The sequence below is a fragment of the Homalodisca vitripennis genome, chromosome 3, assembly GCF_021130785.1.
Source record: "Homalodisca vitripennis isolate AUS2020 chromosome 3, UT_GWSS_2.1, whole genome shotgun sequence".
Lineage (NCBI taxonomy): Eukaryota > Metazoa > Arthropoda > Insecta > Hemiptera > Cicadellidae > Homalodisca > Homalodisca vitripennis.
The window spans coordinates 174,537,065-174,559,711 of record NC_060209.1 but is presented as its reverse complement, the minus strand read 5'-3'; positions in this window follow the sequence as shown (position 1 = coordinate 174,559,711).

Here is a 22,647-nt window from a genome sequence, read left to right as displayed (position 1 = left end):
AATATAATCTAACTTCACGAATTATACATTAACACTTTTTACAATAATAATGTACAACACATGTAACATCGTCAAAGTTAATTATTTATGCTAGTCATTTTGAACATTACCAAGTTGTACTTCTATACAGTTATAGATTCCTAGATCTAATTACTTTCTTTCATCACATTAAAAAAATGAATATAAAATACGATATAATAAATTGTCTATTGAACTGTTGTAATCACTCAGATTAATAGAACAGTTTATAAGTAGAATGCAGTAAATAACGTTTTATTTATTTAATAAAAATGTTAGGTGCTTCAATGTTGACTCACCGAAAGTCACTATTGAGAAAGAGCAGCTAGGTTTGTCTCATGCATTATGTAGTAGCACACTTTGCCGCAGCAGAGCGCCACTTGTCCAAGTGTTTCTGGATACAATCGTAAACTGCGACTAGTGATTCCATCAGTAAACAGCAAATAAGGCAGCTCAGTCGACCCTTTCGTCGCAACACAACATTGTCTTCCTGGTGAATTACATTACAGCACTGTCTACTTGCAGTATACATGACCCAGACGTAATATTACAAGTAACAACAGTCTTAAACGTGTTCTCTGAGTACCTGATTATTGTTTGTTATCTAGAAAGAATTTATTACGAGTATTTTATCGTCCAACCAACTGAAAGAATCAATGGTTTACAAAGAACGTAAACGTGAAGAATTTCAATTTGTAGTTCTGCGGCTATTATAACTAATTAAATTAGGTGTAAATTATTCGTTTTTACCAAAATGTTAGTACGTTATCATGAGCGGGAAACAAATCAATTCCTGATGGTTGGTATCAAATTGATTCCGTTATTATTGATATTATTGATATACCAGTTTGTATTTAGTCTGAATAATGTGTGTTTTTTTAAATAATTGTAAAATAATCTACCTCGTTATCTACATATACGGTGAGGTTTTTACCATGAGTTATATGTCTAACAGAAATATTTTAAATAGTCAATCACACCTCTTATTTTTTAAAAATATTACGTGTTTGTAAACGTCTGCAATTGTCCAATAAAACATAAGTTGAAAAGGACATTTATAATATAAGTAAAAAACGATTCCACTAATACAATATACCCATATTTTACCAAATTGTGGCCCTCTATAATGCTTTTATCCATATAGTATAAAAATAAACATGTTTATAATCAACACGTACACATGAGATGTATAGTAAAAACAATTATGGTTGCCTGTAAAGTCGGTTTTACGGGCGAAGATTTTACGTGACAACGTCTTTTTCTCTCGGTAGAATATTTATTGATATGAATATTATTAAATTACACAATAGGAACAAGGAATTGAATGAAAATAAGAATTGCACAAATTTTAACTATAGAAATATATTTTGTTTACTAAAACATTGTACATAATTTGAAATTAATTAAAATGTGTTATTGTAAATGGTAAAGTTGAATAAAACATTTACTAAAATTGGAATTTGAAATTCTTGCTAAACACAGTTAAATTCTAACTCCGCGCGTGGTGATTGGTCGGTTTAGTTCGTTTGTTTGGTCGCACTGTTATGACAGGTTAGAGGTTATAATTTGTTATTTTAAATGTTTGACTAGCAATACGCGCTGTTTCTTCTCAATCGACTGAATTACGATTGATTGCAGAGTGATTTAAACTAATAATTTACTTAACACTATCAACATTTGTCAATAGTATGACATAACCGATAAACTCAGTTTCTCAACTTTTGTGTCAATCTAACAATTAATCAATCAATCATAGTTTACGATAATGAAATATCAGTGTACAATTATTTACCTTTATTGTTGTAGTTGTTGTAAATGACGAATCTAAGCACTCCACATTTTCACGAATAAACATAGTTATCTGCTTTATCCCATGCGGCGGACCCACTGGACGGGCATCGTAACGTTACCGGGCGTTACACTTTTTCATGAGTGACTCCGAGCCGCAACCTAATTTAAGACGTTGTCACGTCAAAAAGCTTCGAACGTCATCATACGTTATTTGTTATGTTTACACTCTTATTAAAATATATAATGTTATAACGGTATAAATATATCAGTATAACGTAGCAAGCAATATAACAAAACCACGAAATTAAGAGCAAGAAAGGGTTTTTTAATCTCAGATAAATACTCACGAATATTCGTAAACACACAAAAAGAAGAACGCTAAATTCTTTGTGAAGGTAAATCCTAAGGTGATATATTTGTGAAGACGTGCATATTTTACATGCCTAGTCTAAAAACATTACAATATTATGTGTTTTAATGGTAGAAGACACGAAAATTAATTAGCAATGTTAGCACATCCTTAACAAACTAAGTTGTTCAGTCTTACACACAAAATATGCACAAGTAGGCTCTCAAACAGGGCAAATATTATAAAAAAGAAACATTTAACATATAAGACCGTTTTATACACGTATAAAAAATTCATATGTAATGTACATCCCAAATAAATAATTTGCTACTTCTTATAATGAAAGGAAATATATTTGGTTCAGAGATATATTATATCTGTCAGAATCTTATTCTACAGAATTCTTATATTACTCAAAGTAAAACTGTAGCACCTCTGTCCGCAACATGTAAAGTAAGTGCTTATCGAATAGCTTGTCACGGGAGACATAACGGAACTGTCAGAGTTCTGTGACAATTCTCTTATGATTGCTATGAATTCTTGTTGTCTTGTCATTTGAAATTTGACACTGTGATAAATGAAAATGTAAACGTAATACTTAACATGTAAAAACAAAGAACTCTTCCGTGTGTACCATATCCTTATTATATAAATTATCTCCCTGACAAGTTACATTACATTAAACATTTATCTACAATATTGCTTTAAAGCGACGTATAGCAAGATATTATATTAAGTGGATACTGCAAAAATTTAAATATAATTATATCATCCCAAAATTTAAATTATATCTTTCTCTTTAATTTCAGCGGTCTTATACTTGTAAAGACATTATACAGTACAAGAGTTGAACATTAAAGCTTTTAACTTATTTGAACATTTAAATACCTCTACAGCCAATGAGGTTCGTAACTACAAACAGCCCCATGATTTATTAAAACCAAACAGTCCCATGATTTATTATAACCAAAAGTAAAATTTTGAGCAATTCAGTCATGAAGTAAGTCTTGCGTTTATCAGTCAATAAGAAGTCGCTTAGAATATCATATTTTATTAAAATAAGATATACACTATATACGTTTTTAATACAGATCTTGTTTTTTTTTTTTTTTTTTATTTATTTTTTTTTTTTATTATTATACTAGCTGCTAGATTAAATTACTTTCCTATATCCGAGTGTACATTCCCTAACAGGAGGATTCCAAAAGATTTGGTAAATTGTGGGTCAAAAATAGTTTTCAATTTCAGTAGGATAAAATAAAGCTATATCATCAGAGAATGCAATTATTTTTCTTTGAAATTACACGATAATAAATAATTTATTAAAAGGATGAATAGAGATGCGTCACTAAAATTCACTAAATTCAATTTTCCCTCAACAGTAGAAACTCTGGAATAATATTACATGGAAATAAAACTTAATACAGATCTGATACTCAAATGATTTAAATTTAATTTAATGTCAACGTGGCTCATAAAAAATGTTCAAAGCATATTGTGAGACCCAATTATTAAACTTATCTTTTGAACAAGGAGTTTTTCCTGAATCCTAAAAACCGCGAAAGTAACACCGATTTTCAAGAAAGACGATCCCCACTTACCAAACAAATTACCGGCATGTCACAATTTTTAGCAAAATATTCTTAACACTTTTCTTAACAATCATTTTTGAATAAGCACAAACAGCTATCTAAAGACCACTTTGGCTTCAGGAATCCCACATTGAGTGTGTTCCTAGACTTATCGAAAGCTATAGATTGGATTGACCAAGTTACAATGCTTTACAAACTTGAACCTCATGGCATGCGAGGCGTGCCTCACCAAGTAACCATTTCTAAGCCACAGAACTCAAATTGGCCAGATATCAAACAAATTATCTGGCCCAATTCACCTGAGTTATGGTGTCCCACAGGGCTCAATCCTCAGCCCAATTTTCTTCCTGATCTATGTCAAAGACGTAGGTTCCTCATTTGTGCACAGAAGACTTCTGCAGTATGCTGTTGACACTACTCTTTGTTTCACTAGCAAATAAAAACTGCTTCTGGAACAGCAATGTTTTGTTGAGATCAACAACTGCGCCCAACATTTCAACACCCTAAGTCTTAATAAAAATTCTGAAAAGTCGACAGGAAAGACGAACCAGGTGTTATGTTAGCTGACACCATGCTGGAAGAAGTCTACTGTTCGAAATTCCTTGAATATACCTAGATCTAGGGTTGACTTGGAATGATCACATCAACCACGTATGCTCTGAAATGGCCTCAGGCATTTATGTTTTAAGGTCTTTAGCAAAATACTGCCCTAGTCAGGTTCTGATGACAGCGTATTATGGCTTGATTTACCCCCATCTCACGCTAGCGTTGGGGGTCTACAATCAGTTCAGAAAGGCATTCATGCAGCAAAAACAAGTAATCCGCATTATCACTCAGTTGAAATGTAGAGAGTCGTGCAAGGAAGCCTTTAAAAATTTGCAACTGTTGTCGCTGCCCAGCCTCTACGGAAACAACGGGTTTTTCCCCTAGATGTGCCATGACGAATGGCCGAGACATACATGTGTATGAGACTAGAGGCAAATAACCCTACAAAACTGTTAGACACAGAACGGTGCATTATGAACGCTTGCTTTACAGGCAGGTGTTTATTTCGTCAACAAATTACAAGATTCAATAAAAAAACCCTCCAACGCTCGAGGAGTCAAAAATTCGTTTGAACGCTTTTTAATGGAATACACATTTTATAACGTTGACGAGTTATGGCATATGATTGGGAGACCACCAATTATAAAGACTGATTAAATCCATCGCTGGAAGTAGGAATAATTGGCGAATGAATGAATGTATGTAAGTTTACAAATTGAATGATTAAATAAGATTTCTGGTGGTATGTAACACAACAATTTTAGCAAATAATAAATTAAAATCTGAATTTTGTCATGCGTTGTTTAATGTTCAGGAAAAAAATCTGACTTAAATGTTCTTCCCTAACAAGTCATACCACACTGCAGAGTTAAAGAATAATATAATGTTTGTAATAGCCCTTTATTATAAAAGTATTTAAAAAAGTAACGTTTTCATATAAAGGTTGAGAATTCTTTTATAAAGTTTATTTAAACGACTATCCGGATATAATTTATCTTCAAGACAATACCTAAATATTTCATATTATTGACTCATTCAATTTATTAACAGTAGCAGATATTGTTTCTACAATTAATGACATGAAATTTTAATCGAGGAAGTACAAAAACCTTTTATTTTAAAATTTACATATGTAGTTTTATCAATATTAAATATCAGTTTATAAATATCACACCATGTTTTTATTTCTTCAAAATCACGATCAGTTATGGATACTATGTGTTTTAAATTTTACTAGGATAAAATAAAGCTACATCATTAGCGAATGCTATTAACCTTTCACTTGATTTATTAATGTAAGAATATAGCTACAAATCACTTAAATTAACTCATACAATTATTAGTAAAACAGCGTTTAATACTTGCATTAAATACTATGTTTATTAATTTGTAGTATCTTTAATAATACTCTACTGTCAATATGTGTTTTATGCACTAAATACTAGTATAGTAGATTTGTGTTGCCTTTTTTCTTTCCTAGGAACCTGCAGAATATGTAGATACTACATGTACATGTAGCACAAGATATGCTTGCAGTTGTTTATAACCTAGCGCATCACGGAAGAAGCTCAACGAATACCTCTTGTTGTACTTCAAAATGTTTTTCAAGGATTTTCTAACGAGGTAGTGCACTGCCAAACATCAGAAGGACAACACTTTTAACACTTCCCATTGTAAGTACTTCTAAATTTATTACTGTGTGTTGTAATTAATTCTTATCTTCCATTAATTATTACTCGAATTCGGTGTTGTATAAATAAAGCTTATTTCCCACAGTGGCATATTAGCTCTTTTATTGTATACGCCGCCATATCTGCATTAGTATTTTCAGATTTGGTTTTCTGCATTAACTCTCCTTAATGAGATCTTAAAATAAGGTATTACTCAATCCATCCTTGCATGTAAGATTTTTATTACATCCTTAATGCCATCCTCCCATACATGGTTGTTATGTTATGTAATACGATAGCCGTATATCACTACGCAGATTGTTTTCTTAATGTTCATACATAATGTACATACTTCTTGCTTGGACATGTACAGTAAGTTCAAGATATATGAACATTTATCATGTGAATTATTTTGACTTTGTAAGAAGAATGTTCATAATATTTTATGGACAAGGAGTTGCTAGATGGAATTACTTTTCAGTAAAAATGTAAAGGATGTGAGCTGTCGTAATTTTAGTGCATTCAGTATTATCTTTTATTTTGAAATGTGTATATGTAGTTTTATCAATAGGAGTTATCAACTATATATATATATATATATATATATATATATATATATATATAACTTAAACAACAATTTTGTAAGTAGAAATATACTACAAAGTTGTGATAAGTTTTAAGAAAAAACAATAGGAATGTTTAGGTATCAAATAAATGGGACAAAAATGGCCAAATTCTTTTCCAAGTATCATACTACCTCTCACACATATCTGTAATATGCTTTATGTGCTTGAAAAGCACACACATATCTAAAAAATGCTTTATGTGCTTGTAAAGATTTTAAAATGTATATATCACTTTAATTTATAATACTTTACAGACACTATACAGGGTGTATATTATGTCTGGAAACACCCAAATATATCCTTTAATAATTTAAATATAAATTTGAAACCTCTTTACAATCGTGATAGAGATTGGGCATCTACTTTTTGGAACAATGTTTTGTTATGTCACACCAACGGGGGACGTCCTGCCGAGGGTATCGTGAATATTCTTAATGGAAGCCTATACCTTGGTGATACATAATTTTAAAGGTAATAGCTTACTGAATTGAATGCCACAAACCGCATCTCAAAGGAATTATTCTATCAGAAAATAGAGCATTTTTAGTATTGAAAATTTACTGATGTTCAACAATGTAATTTTTAACATGGTTCTTACCACAAAATGTGTTACACTAATTTTTTAGCATTTTTTAAATGTTCAATTAAAATAAAATAAACAATTTATTTTTAAGCTGGTTTCATTAGTACAAATTTACCAGTTTTTTATTACAATGAAATAAAACTTATGAGTCACTTTCTCTGATTACTTATGAATCTGTACTTGGTGTTTTCCAGTCAGCAGGAAGGTTTAAAGAGACAAAGGTCACTAGCCTATGAGAAACATTATTGTGTTATTAATCATCTGGTCTACAGGTTTCAGTTTTGTTGAGCATGGAGCTTTCACTAGACAGGTCTAAGCTTGGGAATTACAAATGGACAAAGGTCATATCATTCCTGTCGAGTTAATCAGTGTCTCTGAAGCATTGCTGTCAACAAAGTTATCTAATTACAGTAGTTCAGTTTTTATTTGGCATTTTAATGGAATTGTCTGAAAGAGAACGAATTACTCTGTTGATGATGCGAGGATATGGCGAGATCGTCAAAGATCTTATCGGGAAGTTTGTAATTTGTTTAATGACACTTTCCCAGAAAGGAATCCCATAAGTGTTTCAACAATATCAAAAAAACTATTGAGCGTTTTTGAAATGACAGGGAGTGTACGTAATCGGCCAAAGTCGGGGTAGGATACAATTTTGCAACAGAAGATGAAGAACATGCACTAGATGTTTTGCAAACATTTATTGAAGACCCACATACATCGCTCAGAAAAAGCTGCACAGCAACATGATATGCACCCTATGTCTGTGAGTAAGATTTTGAAAATTAATAAATACAAACCATTTAAAGTTCATTTAGTCCAACAGTTAAGTGAGGATGATTACGACAGAAGAGTTGAGTTTTGTGAACTTGTGATGCGCAAATGTGATGACAATAGAGATTTTCTGACCAACATACTATTTTCTGATGAGGCAACTTTTTTCCTAAATGGCAATGTTAACAGGCACAATTGCCGTTACTGGGCTAGTGAAAACCCACATTGGATTACTGAGTCCCATTCACAGCAACCACAAAAACTGAACGTTATGGTGTGGAATTTTAGGTAACAAAATTGTTGGACCCTTTTTCATCAATGGAAATTTAAATGCCGAACTTTACTACAATATGCTCCAAAATGAAATAATCCCAGCTATTCAAATTGCATCAGGAGAATACTTTGATAATGTATGGTTTCAGCAGGATGGTGCTCCACCCCATTATGGGAGACAGGTAAGAGAGTATTTGGATTTAAGGTTTCCTCATAAATGGATTGGCCGAAGAGGAGAAATCGAATGGCCTCCAAGATCTAAGGATTTAGTCACCAATCGATTATTTCCTATGGGGTCATTTAAAATCCAATGTTTATAGAAGAAAGCCTCATAATTTGGAAGACCTAAGAAACAGGAATAATAGAGGAGATTGCTTTGATAACTGAAGAAATGTTGGGCAACTCTGTCGAATCATTTTACACAAGATTGGCTCATTGTCAAAACGTAGAAGGAACACAGTTCGAACAATTGCTTTGACACCAAATGCAGGTAAAACGTTTGTTGTAAGACTTTTCTAACAGCATACATTATTTTTTATTTGTAATAAGAAATCAATAACATAAGTATTTCCATAATTGTACTGTAATAAAAAACTGGCAAATTTGTGCTAATAGAACCAGCTTAAAATGAAATTTTTGTTTTATTTAATTGAACATTTAAAAAAATGCTAAACAATTAGTGTAACACATTTTGTGGCAAGAACCATGTTAAAATTACATTGTTGAACATCAGTAAATTTTCAATACTAAAAATGCTCTATTTTCTGATAGAATAATTCCTTTGAGATGCGGTTTGTGGCATTCAATTCAGTAAGCTATTACCTTTAAAATTATGTATCACAAGGTATAGGCTTCCATTAAGAATATTCACGATACCCTCGGCAGGACGTCCCCCGTTGGTGTGACATAACAAAACATTGTTCCAAAAAGTAGATGCCCAATCTCTATCACGATTGAAAGAGGTTTCAAATTTATATTTAAATTATTAAAGGATATATATTGGGTGTTTCCAGACATAATATACACCCTGTATATATAACTTAAACAACAATTTGTAAGTAGAAATATACTACAAATTTGTGATAAGTTTTAGGAAAAAACAATAGGAATGTTTAGGTATCAAATAAATGGTGCAAAAATGGCCAAATTCTTTCCCAAGTATCATACTACCTCACACACATATCTAAAATATGCTTTACGTGTTAGTAATGCACGCACATATCTATTAAATATAATTTTACAAATATCACACCATGTTTTTATTTCTTCAAGTTCACGAGCAATTGTGGGTACTATGTGTTTTCATTTTTACTATGATAAAATAAAGCTACATTATCAGCGAATGCTACTAAATTTTCACTTGATTTATTAATATAAATAATATACCTACAAATCACTTAAATTAACTGATTTCAATTTTCCAACAGCAGTAGACACTCTGGAATAATATAGTCATGGAAATATAATCCCATACTGATCTTTACAGAAATGTCCTTTTTAATTTCGCGTACAGTTGTCTTTCTATTTATTTAGACTACTATGTGTTTCCCAGTTCTCTTTAGTTTTCTAGCCTTGTCAATAGAGTTTTTACGTAAATATTTGTTTCTCTAGTTATAGAATTTTATGCCAAAAGAGGAGAAAAAAATAACTGTCCTTGAGTTTCTCGGAGGACAGTTTAGTGGTTCAGTGTTAGTTTCCCTAATCAAAGTCAGCTTTTGTGTTACAGGTTTAGGGTGAAAGATTGACGGCAATACGGATACAGGTAACGGGGTCAGTAACTTGATGATCAGGTCTGGAACAAAGTCTAGAATGTCAAGTAACCTAGAAGATTCAGGACTAGGGCTTGACTTGGGATTAGACCTACAGTAAATTTGGGGCACATTTTCCTCATTTTGATCACGGTCCACCCATCAAGTTCATAAGTATTATGTTAATAATCATCTTGAATGCCATAACGATCACCAGATAAGCTCAAAACCAGATTGCTCTCCTCTAGCATCACTTGACATTAGTTATCCAACCAACTCAACTTTTAAAACCTTATACTTGAGAAGTTTGATTTTCTTTTGGCAACCATACAAAATTTTATTTCATACATCTTTCTTGGTTACGTAATCATAAATCACTAATAATATTAATACGCCATGTGCTACTTTTAGGATTAATCCCGAGTTTTTATAGATTTAAGTAAATTTATAAGCTATTGAGTTATGAGGTAAGTATTGCGTTAATGACTAAATAAGAAGTCTCTATAGAAAAATTATATTTTTTACGAGAATTATATACACTATTTCATCTGTTTCATCCAGATGATGTTTTTTTACAATTTTACTGCCTGCTAGATTCAATTAATTTCCTATATCCAAGTGTACATCTCCCAAAAGGAGGGTTCAGAAAGATTTGAAATGATCTATATAATTATATAGTGCTTATTCTGCATACTTTAGTATTATTAGAAAGAGGCAGCCAACGAATGGTAAAGTTGAGGGTAAAGTAAGGGCTTTAACTGAAAAACTAAGGACTTTGATTTAGGATTGCCTTAAACTAACTTAAAACATCCCTACTGTAAAAGAAATCGCTAGAGTTAATGAATAAAAAATAAATAAATATGGAAATAATGATATGTAGAAAGCCGTTCGCTCTCCGAATTCAACGTTTTGAAACACTTTTACTGGTCTTTAAACTTAAATAGGATCAAAAAATGCAATATTTTATACTATATATAACTTCTTACAGGAGTGTTTAGAATATTACCGAAAATGAATATACCCATAGTGTCCCTGTTTACAGAATTGCGTACGACACTTTGGGTAACTGCTAGTTGTCTGCCCACGACACTCTTATCGATTTTCATAAAACGTTGAAAACTGTTAAGAGTTTTGTAACAATATTCTTGTAGTTTTTAATTTGGTTATCTTATTGAATGAATATAGATAAGATATTAATTACATATAATTCAACCCCTTCTAAAAAATAAGCAAGTAAATTCCCGATCGTAAGGTAACGATTAATCAGGATTGAAGTTGTAATTGGAATAACTTGAACCCTCCCTGGAACACTCGAACTCGCGTAATAGGATTCCATAACCGCAGAGTCAACATTACGCCTGATCCGACCCTCAACTTTACTCCTCTAGCAGTGAGTGCTTTGGCTGCTTCTTTCTAGTAATACTTAAGTAAGCAGAATAAGCACATGGGTAACTATAAAGTTATGTACATAACAACAAAGATTTAGGAATCCTTGAACCATACCTGAAAAATAAAGCATACTGAACCACTAAACTGTCCTCCGTGAAAATCAAGGACAGTTATGTTTTTCTTCTCTTTTGGCATAATATTCTACAACCAGGGAAACAAATATTTACGTAAAAACTCTATTGACAAGGCTAGAAAACTAAAGAAAACAGGAAACACGTAGTAGTCTAAATAACTAGAAAGACAACTGCACGTAAAATTAAAAAGGAAATTTCTGTAAAGATCAGTATGGGATTATATTTCCATAACTATGTTATTCCAGCGTGTCTACTGATAAACTAACTCGTATTGATAAAACTTCATATACACATTTCAAAATAAAAGACAATACTGAATGAACTAAAATTACGACAGCTCACATCCTTTACATTTTTACTTAAAAGTAATTCCATCTAGCAACTCCTTGTCCATAAAATATTATGAACATTCTTCTTACATATTCAAAATAATTCACATGACATAAGTTCATATATCTTGAACTTACTTTACATGTCCAAGCAAGAAGTATGTACATAATGTATGAACATTAAGAAAACAATCTGCGTAGTGATATACGGCTATCGTATTACATAACATAACAACCATGTATGGGAGGATGGCATTAAGGATGTAATTAAAATCTTACATGCAAGGATGGATTGAGTAATACCTTATTTTAAGATCTCATTAAGGAGAGTTAATGTAGAAAACCAAATCTGAAAATACTAATGTAGATATGGCGGCGTATACAATAAAAGAGCTAATATGCCACTGTGGGAAATAAGCTTTATTTATACAACACCGAACTCGAGTAATAATTAATGGAAGATAAGAATTAATTACAACACACAGTAATAATTGTAGAAGTACTTACAATGGGAAGTGTTAAAAGTGTTGTCCTTCTGATGTTTGGCAGTGCACTACCTCGTTACAAAATCCTTGAAAAACATTTTGAAGTACAACAAGAGGTATTCGTTGAGCTTCTTCCGTGATGCACTAGGTTATAAACAACTGCAAGCATATCTTGTGCTACATGTACATGTAGTATCTACATATTCTGCAGGTTCCTAGGAAAAAAGAAAGGCAACACAAATCTACTATACTAGTATTTCGTGCATAAAAAAATATTGAGAGTAGAGTATTATTAATGATAGTACAATTTATTAAACATAGTATTTAATGCAAGTATTAAACGCTGTTTTACTTTTGTGCTAAAAATAGTATACGTTGTAATAATATTTAAAGTTTGATAATCATAAAACGTAGAACATATTAATACCGTTAGGTAGGTTTATTATCACAAATATTCACAACTTCATGGTCCAATAAATTAAATCAATAAATGATGTCTGTAATAAATATTTTAGTTTTGGCATACAATAATCAGTACAATCGAGATGGATAGGTTAAACAAATTTTGGACCTCCTTGCGCTAAAATTTATAAAATATAAACCTTAAAACACGCAAGGGAAAGAAACGGATAATTCTTTAGATTGTACAAACAATACGTTAGGCCAGTACAATACTGGAAACAGGTGAAGTTGGAATTCAGAGAACAGAAAATAAATCTCTATTATTAGTTATAGAAAATAATTTATTTAATTGGAATAGGCTGAAGTACGAAAAACTGTTGGTAAAGTAAAAATTTCTTCTAAAACTTTACTATTTATTATACTTAATAAAGTTTTATTTATTTATTATATAATATAAATTTTGGTAACATGAAAGAAAGATGAGATAATTTGCTGAAGAAGCTTCTGTAACGGATGACTTGCCTCTTTTTACCAAGTCTGCAGACCTCGTAAAATGTTAAACAGCAGCTGTTGACTTTATTAAAGCTCACGACAAACTCACCAGGAGTTATTAAATTACCACCAAGTGTTAAAAATTATAAATATTATTAGCGATCTAATAATAAAAGACATTTGTGGTTACATGAAACCAACTCCAAATGAAACCAACTCCAAATGAAACCATGCTTTTGGAATTGCAACATTACTAGTGAAGAAAGAACAGAAAAATATATATACGCAACTGAAGTGTTTCTGATGACAGACTCGAAACATATTCTTTCTGTCATGATTATGGTATCCTAAGCTTTCTTGTTTATGTACTATAGATCAATGTTTTGGGATACAATTACAATTCAACTTCGGAATCATCAAGCCCAGCATGTAACCGTGTAGTACGGGGACCAATAAACAGCGCAGCGGGATATGGGAAAATATCAATGTCGCTCGGAAGGGGACACTACATTTACCACACGCCACGATTCAGGACAGGTGATTTGTCACAACATGTGTGGTATCCCACACTATGTTAACCTTCCAAGTGTCTACCGAATACTTATCTCGAGTTTTGGGAGGCTCTCTTGTACGTTTCTTCTAACCATAAATTCGAAATCGACGTCATAAATCTTTTAACGAACTCCCCAAAATACACTGGATCCGTAGGCATTTTTTATGTATCATTTTTATGTCAAACGATTATATTGAAAATATGGAAAATGGAGTTCAGAATACCCTGCTACTAGATATAATTATATAATAATTGTGGTGTTAGTGCAAATTGATAAAATAGATAAATCATTACATTGTGTGGTTCAAATTATTAAAACTGTATTAAAGTGTGTAGTTTTAGTAAAGGGGATAAAATTACACCAGCCCAACAAATTGGGTTTGGACAATAAACTTTCAGCCTAGATCCGTTAATAGCCTAAACCATTCGGTACACTTCTTATCAATTGGCAATCTCATACCCCTGACCAGGGGGAACTGATATCATAGTGATACGCTTCTCGCCTTTAATACTCAATATAGCAATCTAGCAAAGTGTGTTCTAGCAATATTAACCCTATCAAAAGTACTACCTTTCAACTAGACAAGTGCTCAATTAGGAGTGGAAACTAGATTCTCCTATGATTCCGTTTCTTACTAAACAGCCAATTTAGAAAAAAGTAGTTTCTCATTACATTCATAGTTTCCTATACCTAAAATTTAAATTGATACAGTAACAATAATAAATTATATTGACATCACCAGAACCCCCATCCCTTAACCACAATGCCTATATAAGGCCAAATGATGTGTCTGCCCAAATGGAGGCAATAGTTTTCCAACGTGTGTAACAAATAATTGAAATATACAATATTTCTTCTAACTTTCGTGGATCCTATATCATTAAAACATGACTTGCTCTATGCAACCCCTTCCGACGAGTTTATTTGCTTCATATGCAGAGAGGAAAGGTTAAAATGGAGTGGCTACCTCGTACCCTTATTTGAAGGACGGTAGGAAGGTAGAAAGATGGCAGCGGCAGCAAAAAAGTCATTCTAGGTTCAAGTATCTCACCTCTGCGCCAAGCCATTGTGGATATACGAACTGAAAAGTTCTACACGTTTTCAGCATTATTGCAAAAGCAATTTGATAGCAAGATTTTCAGACTTATTACCTTTATTCCCGGAATCAAGAGAACATAAACCGTATGAAGGATAATCATGGATTGAGATTATACATGGTTCCCATTTCCTAATTTCAAAATAAAGACGCCTTATTAGTTTAGATGTTTAATTTGCACAACAATAATGGGACAACAATGTTCAATATTGTATAGATTTGTTACACTTAAACAGTTTATGAACTCTATAATTTTGACATCTTTCATGACAATACTTTTTTAGCGTATATTAGTCCTGTCAATTTAGACATTGACCCTTGCAAAAATTCCCAGAAAGCTGAAAGTTTGTATAGATGTTAGGGACACCACTGCTATGAAATTGTGAAAAGTCCGCATCGAGCCCATGTCTGCAAAACATTTTATTCGACGTCAAATTTTACAAAAATAGGTTTTTTTTATTTTTCAGTGAAATATTCACATATAACAATACAATTCTATACTCGTGTAACTATAAACGGCCACCATCTTGAAACGGATTATTTAAAAATAAGCACAAATTAAAGTTTTTTGAAACTGGTTCACAATTTTAAGCATATGTATTAAAACTATACCTTTTCCTAAGTTTGGATAGCCAGGATGTAAAAATGTTAATATGCAAAAGTTAAAAAATAAAAGTGCGAATTTTAATATAAAAAATATAAGTAGTTATAAACCACTTTTACACTTTAGATTTTTTATATCCGTATATTTCATGAGTATATGGTATAATTAAAAGTGAAGCAAACAAGGAAAATGTCAACAAATTATTACAAAAATTAAATAAATTCATTCTTTCAAATATAAAAATAAAAACCCAGATAATACATATTTTTGTTTACGACTTTCTAACAATTTAAAATACAACTCAGCATTTTACTAAAACAAAAAAATTAGAGATAAATTAGTAATAATAATTGTATTGCACTAATACGAACTAAAATATATTTTGAGGTAACAATATGTTTATATAAGGATACTTTGAACTTTTTAAAATTATATTATAGGAGGCAAAAATGTGACGAAATACTTCTTGAGATATTTAAAGCATTCTGGAATGTTTACTCTATCAGCGCTAAAAGCTGTTTGATCTCTTACTTACAATCCTTAGATAATTATTTTCATAAAAACTTGAATACCTGGAATTATTTTTTTTTATTTATTAATATAAAATCATATCTAAACTATATTATACAAATCTCCTAACTTCATTTACCTATTAAATCAAAACAATTCATAGTATTTGCAAGCATAATAAATAGATAAAAATTGGAATTTCCAAATTAAAAAAAAACCCAATAAATTAAAAATAAAGCAGCAAACAATATAACAAAACCACGAAATTAATAGTAAGCAAGGGTTAATTGGTCTCAGCTAAATACTCACTAATATTCGTGAACATACTAAAAGAAACACACTACATAATAGATTAAATAGGTAAAAATAATTATAACTACGCTTTTATACCTTTTCCTTTCATATAGAACAGGATTAATCATACTTATTTTACCTAAAGAAAGGGATATAGACTACTTAAGATTACTTTTATGTTATTGCTAAAAGTTTCCCACTTCCCAAGATACATTGAAGTGAACAACTGATCACTCCAAGAGCATGACGAACCGTGAGAGGAATACCAATACAAAAAATTAATTAACTTGAAAACTATTAATACTCTTCCAGTAATTATAAGCGTAGAACAGTATGTGAAGCAAGGGTGGACGTTGTGAGTGTATATTCTGTGCGGTCATTGTGGACCGCACAGATATTTAGTGGAGAATTGTTTGCTCGGTGCTAGTTCATTAAGAATCTGTTTCCAAATTAAGGATTCTTAGTTACAATAACAGCTTTTTCAATCGGTTGAAAGTGAATCAACTCAAATTTCTAAAGAATAAAACACACAGAGGCTATGCGATGGAACAACATTTAAATTCACTGAAGCAATTGACAATGTAGTTGATGTCAAGATTTTGAGTTTGTAAACACGGGGGTGGTTACTGACTTTGCGATGTACCTGTGATACAATCTCCCACAATCCCTCCCACGATTGCAGTTCCCAGTTCAACTCGATTTTTTAATGACCATTAACAGGAGTCAAGGGCAAGGTTACAAATTAATCTTTGCCTCGACATCCTCAGCTTAGTGTACGGACGATTTTTGCGACCCATTTAAGAGCCAGGAAATTGGCCGGCGTATCAGTCTATGTGCGTAACGGTCATCTTTGTACTATTAAATCTTGCTAATTTTTCTATTATTAAGAGCTTTTTATACACATATTTTCTAGACTTATGTACATTGCGAAAGTTAACTTATTTATTTATCAAGTTTGTAAAGTTATTGATACCGGTATATAAATTACTATTATTACGATTTTTAGCAATTACGTATATTATAGTATTGCAAAGAGATATAAATTTCAAAGGGCGTGGTAGTGGTCGTTTACGCTCCTGGAAATAGTTGTGTGAAATTTCCACTATTCAATTTGTTACATCACAAACATAGTAATGGAAAACATGTGTTTCACCGTAAATATTCAAAAATGTAATCAGAGTTTCCATTTTCAAGGTCGTTTGCATACTATCACAATGAAAGTCTCAAAGGATAAACATTCAAAATTGTATATGTAATCTTAAAAACTCTCCAATAATTTTAAGTACAGTTATAAAAAAACTTATAATCCTTCACAGAGACATTTTGTAAGGTCAACTGTATTACTTCCTTTTACATATTCAACTGTTTCTCTTTTAATTCAAGCACTAATTGCTTATAGAGTGATTACTTGGAAAATGTTACTTAAATCTTGTATTAAATTCATCAACTAAAAAAACAGTACTAAACTGAAAGAATTTAAATAATGTTAACTCACCACGATAAATTGAATACTACATAGATACGTATCTGAATCCTGTGTAGGCAAGAACTATACAAGGTATACACATCGATTACCTCAGTGATCAATACTGGGTTCAAGAATGATATTCAATTGTGCAATTAGATTTTAAAGCTTTCAATAAATTGTAGCGACAGTATTTTTCAAACTGTTTTAACTAGCGTATAAAACGAATAATGTTTAGGAACTGAGTTATAATATTGTAATAAGTAATGAACGAATAAATTAAAGCCAACTCCTACAGTTAAATTTCGAGCGTTTTTAATTAAATCGCTATTACAATAAGCGTATATACATATTAATATTTCATTTGAAAATCGTTTTAACCAAGGATAACAACTTCTTAAAGTCGTATAAAAGGATGAAAATGTGTTGCATAATCTTAGAAGAAGTAAATGGAGTGTTCCCCTTTAAGTGTCGCACTTTGACAGTTGAAGTGAGTCGTTTCAACCGTGAAACCGGAAATCGCTGACATCCTGGCAGGTTCAGCCGAGTGTAAAGCGGAGACTGTCGGGCACGGCTGCAACACCCCAGTTCTGTTCCTTTTCACGCTATTTGCTATCGAAAAATCGATACCTCCATTTTAGGAACTACTGCATAAAAACATTCACCCTTGACGGTAAATACTGCGTCTAAATATAGTTTTAAGATTAAATAAATTATTAATTGTAACAGATTCATTGATAAAGTATTTTATTAGTAAAAAAGTTTCTGTTAATTCCTTAAAATTCTAGTCAGCTTGTACTGAAAGAGTATTAATGAAAATAAATCTGAAATGAAGCCACAACTTAATAATGTACACATTTCAATAGGTCACATGTAATTACGACTTAGCTTATAGCCATAAATAAGATAGCCATAGTTACCATAAGCTTCACTGTCATAAAATAGCAAAAATAAACTATGTATACGTCAGGTAACGTTAAAGCTTTGGCGTTAAATTTGACATTATAAAGGTTTTAAGACAACTACTACTTCGTGCTTCCTCCCTCCACTTCCGCTTCCTGTTACAAGAGTGTTCTGTCAGGATACAACAAGACTTTAGTGCACGTAAATCCGTACATGTAGCTTTTAACTTGTTAATAATCAAACAATAGGCGTACTTTAGTTATTTGGTTCCATGTTGTATCACTCTATTATTAAATAATTTTGTAACCCTAATCTGATTACTTGATAAGGGACACCTAGATTACCGTGCATTTAAAATTGCTTAAAAGATGTCAAAAACCATTTTTTTTATAACTCCTGTTAACTAGAACAAGATACAGCAACTATCTGATAACGAAATTGCTGTTACATGTGCATTGTTCATGTCAGTCACAGTTTAAATATTGACAAACCTTATCAAAGATTGTTGCATGTTTGTCCTCCCAACATGCAAAAACAGCTATACAGCATTTGATACAACTTTAGATGAACTAAGTTAAAACATAAAAATATAAATATTTTTCAAAATGTTTCAAAATGACTGTTGGACTCCACCACAGTGACATAAATAATTTGACATAGTGGGTCAACCCTCAGATTCATTCCCAGCGTACCTAAGCGTTTTATTAATCTGCTAGAGTTAAACACATAAAAAGCCTATTTACAGCCCGAAATTGAACTTCGATGAGGTCTGAAAAATTTCTTTACATTAAAACTATCCCCGTTTTAATCTAATTTTCAAAATAAATAAACATTTTCACTGATGCATTTCATTAAACGTTTCCATTAAAATATGCATTTTATACCTGTATAAATGGCGCTAAATTTATTTATAAATAATATTTTTGTGAATAATAAAAACTTTTAGGATACTAAATCATTTATTAATGTTAAAAGTGACAACAAATACAAAAACATCTCGTATTTTAACGGCAACATATAATGCAGTATCGTCGTCAATATAAAATAGTAATAAAACCCACCCTTGTTAAACAATGCAATCATAACTTACTCTACCGAACTTCACGGTGAGGTTCTTGAGTCAACATAAATAAGAAATTTCTTTATATTGCATTTTTGTCTTGCTTAAATTACTGTTTGTCGGAATGTTATTGAAAAATTGTCAAATACATCCCAGGACGACTTACTAATATTTAACCCTTAATGAAAGCTTAAAAGAAAGCTACAAAACACGAAAAACTATTTTAACATCATTCAATAGACAGTTACGGTCCTAGGTAAGGTCGCAAGGAGCCGGAGGAAAAACCGATATATCAATAATTATAGGATTTTATTAGTAACATTAAATGCCACAAACCCGACATCAATAGGTCAACGCCGTCCAACATATAACATATTCAATAAAAAAAATTAATAAATGGTTTTTTGTGTGTGTTTTTTTTTTAATTGGATGCAAAAGTAACAATAACGGTGACTGAATATATTGTCTAACGCTAAATATGAGGTTTTTATTAAAAGCACAGTTAATGTTTTTTTATTCATTCCTATTACAACGGGAGTCGTATTCAGATAGTATTAAAATTATAAAGTTGCTCTGCTGAACCAGGATAGAAGTAAGGGTGTTCCGGTCTCCTTCGGACATATTGTATAATAATATGCATTAAAAGTAAAATCAAGAGACTGACTGATATACAAGCTCTTGACGGGCTGACCGAATAACATTCTACGGGGACTGAGAATCAGTATAACCCTAGTGTATCACATACTCTCGACAAACAGGGTGAGTGACATCCAACACTAACACTGTATTAAGAACTAAAATCCACGTACTGATTGACATACAACCTACCACACAGGCTGAGTGAGCAACATTCTACGGGGACTGAGAATCAGTATAACCCTAGTGTATCACATACTCTCGACAAACAGGGCGAGTGATATCCAACACTAACACTGGATTAAGAACTAAAATCCACGTACTGATTGACATACAACCTACCACACAGGCTGAGTGAGCAACATTCTACGGGGACTGAGAATCAGTATAACCCTAGTGTATCACATACTCTCGACAAACAGGGCGAGTGACATCCAACACTAACACTGTATTAAGAATTAAAATCCACGTACTGATTGACATACAACCTACCACACAGGCTGAGTGAGCAACATTCTACGGGGACTGAGAATCAGTATAACCCTAGAGTATCATATACTCTCGACAAACAGGGCGAGTGACATCCAACACTAACACTGTATTAAGAATTAAAATCCACGTACTGATTGACATACAACCTACCACACAGGCTGAGTGAGCAACATTCTACGGGGACTGAGAATCAGTATAACCCTAGTGTATCACATACTCTCGACAAACAGGGCGAGTGATATCCAACACTAACACTGGATTAAGAACTAAAATCCACGTACTAATTGACATACAACCTACCACACAGGCTGAGTGAGCAACATTCTACGGGGACTGAGAATCAGTATAACCCTAGTGTATCACATACTCTCGACAAACAGGGCGAGTGACATCCAACAATAACACTGTATTAAGAACTAAAATCCACGTACTGATTGACATACAACCTACCACACAGGCTGAGTGAGCAACATTCTACGGGGACTGAGAATCAGTATAACCCTAGTGTATCACATACTCTCGACAAACAGGGCGAGTGACATCCAACACTAACACTGGATTAAGAACCAAAATCCACGTACTAATTGACATACAACCTACCACACAGGCTGAGTGAGCAACATTTTACGGGGACTGAGAATCAGTATAACCCCAGTGTATCACATACTCTCGACAAACAGGGCGAGTGACATCCAACACTAACACTGGATTAAGAACTAAAATCCACGTACTGATTGACATACAACCTACCACACAGGCTGAGTGAGCAACATTTTACGGGGACTGAGAATCAGTATAACCCTAGTGTATCACATACTCTCGACAAACAGGGCGAGTGACATCCAACACTAACACTGGATTAAGAACTAAAATCCACGTACTCATTGACATACAACCTACCACACAGGCTGAGTGAGCAACATTTTACGGGGACTGAGAATCAGTATAACCCTAGTGTATCACATACTCTCGACAAACAGGGCGAGTGACATCCAACACTAACACTGGATTAAGAACCAAAATCCACGTACTAATTGACATACAACCTACCACACAGGCTGAGTGAGCAACATTTTACGGGGACTGAGAATCAGTATAACCCTAGTGTATCACATACTCTCGACAAACAGGGCGAGTGACATCCAACACTAACACTGGATTAAGAACTAAAATCCACGTACTGATTGACATACAACCTACCACACAGGCTGAGTGAGCAACATTTTACGGGGACTGAGAATCAGTATAACCCTAGTGTATCACATACTCTCGACAAACAGGGCGAGTGATATCCAACACTAACACTGTATTAAGAACTAAAATCCACGTACTGATTGACATACAACCTACCACACAGGCTGTGTGAGCAACATTTTACGGGGACTGAGAATCAGTATAACCCTAGTGTATCACATACTCTCGACAAACAGGGCGAGTGACATCCAACAATAACACTGTATTAAGGACTAAAATCCACGTACTGATTGACATACAACCTACCACACAGACTGAGTGAGCAACATTCTACGGGGACTGAGAATCAGTATAACCCTAGTGTATCACATACTCTCGACAAACAGGGCGAGTGATATCCAACACTAACACTGGATTAAGAACCAAAATCCACGTACTAATTGACATACAACCTACCACACAGGCTGAGTGAGCGACATTTTACGGGGACTGAATGAATTTTTTTTACATATGGTTTTATAACAACAGTTTTAACTAACTAAACAAATATTTTATACGAACACAATTTTGTGTTTTGGAATGTATCCATGATTAATAAATAATTAAGGTAAACCCATAATAATGTTATAGGCAACATTGTT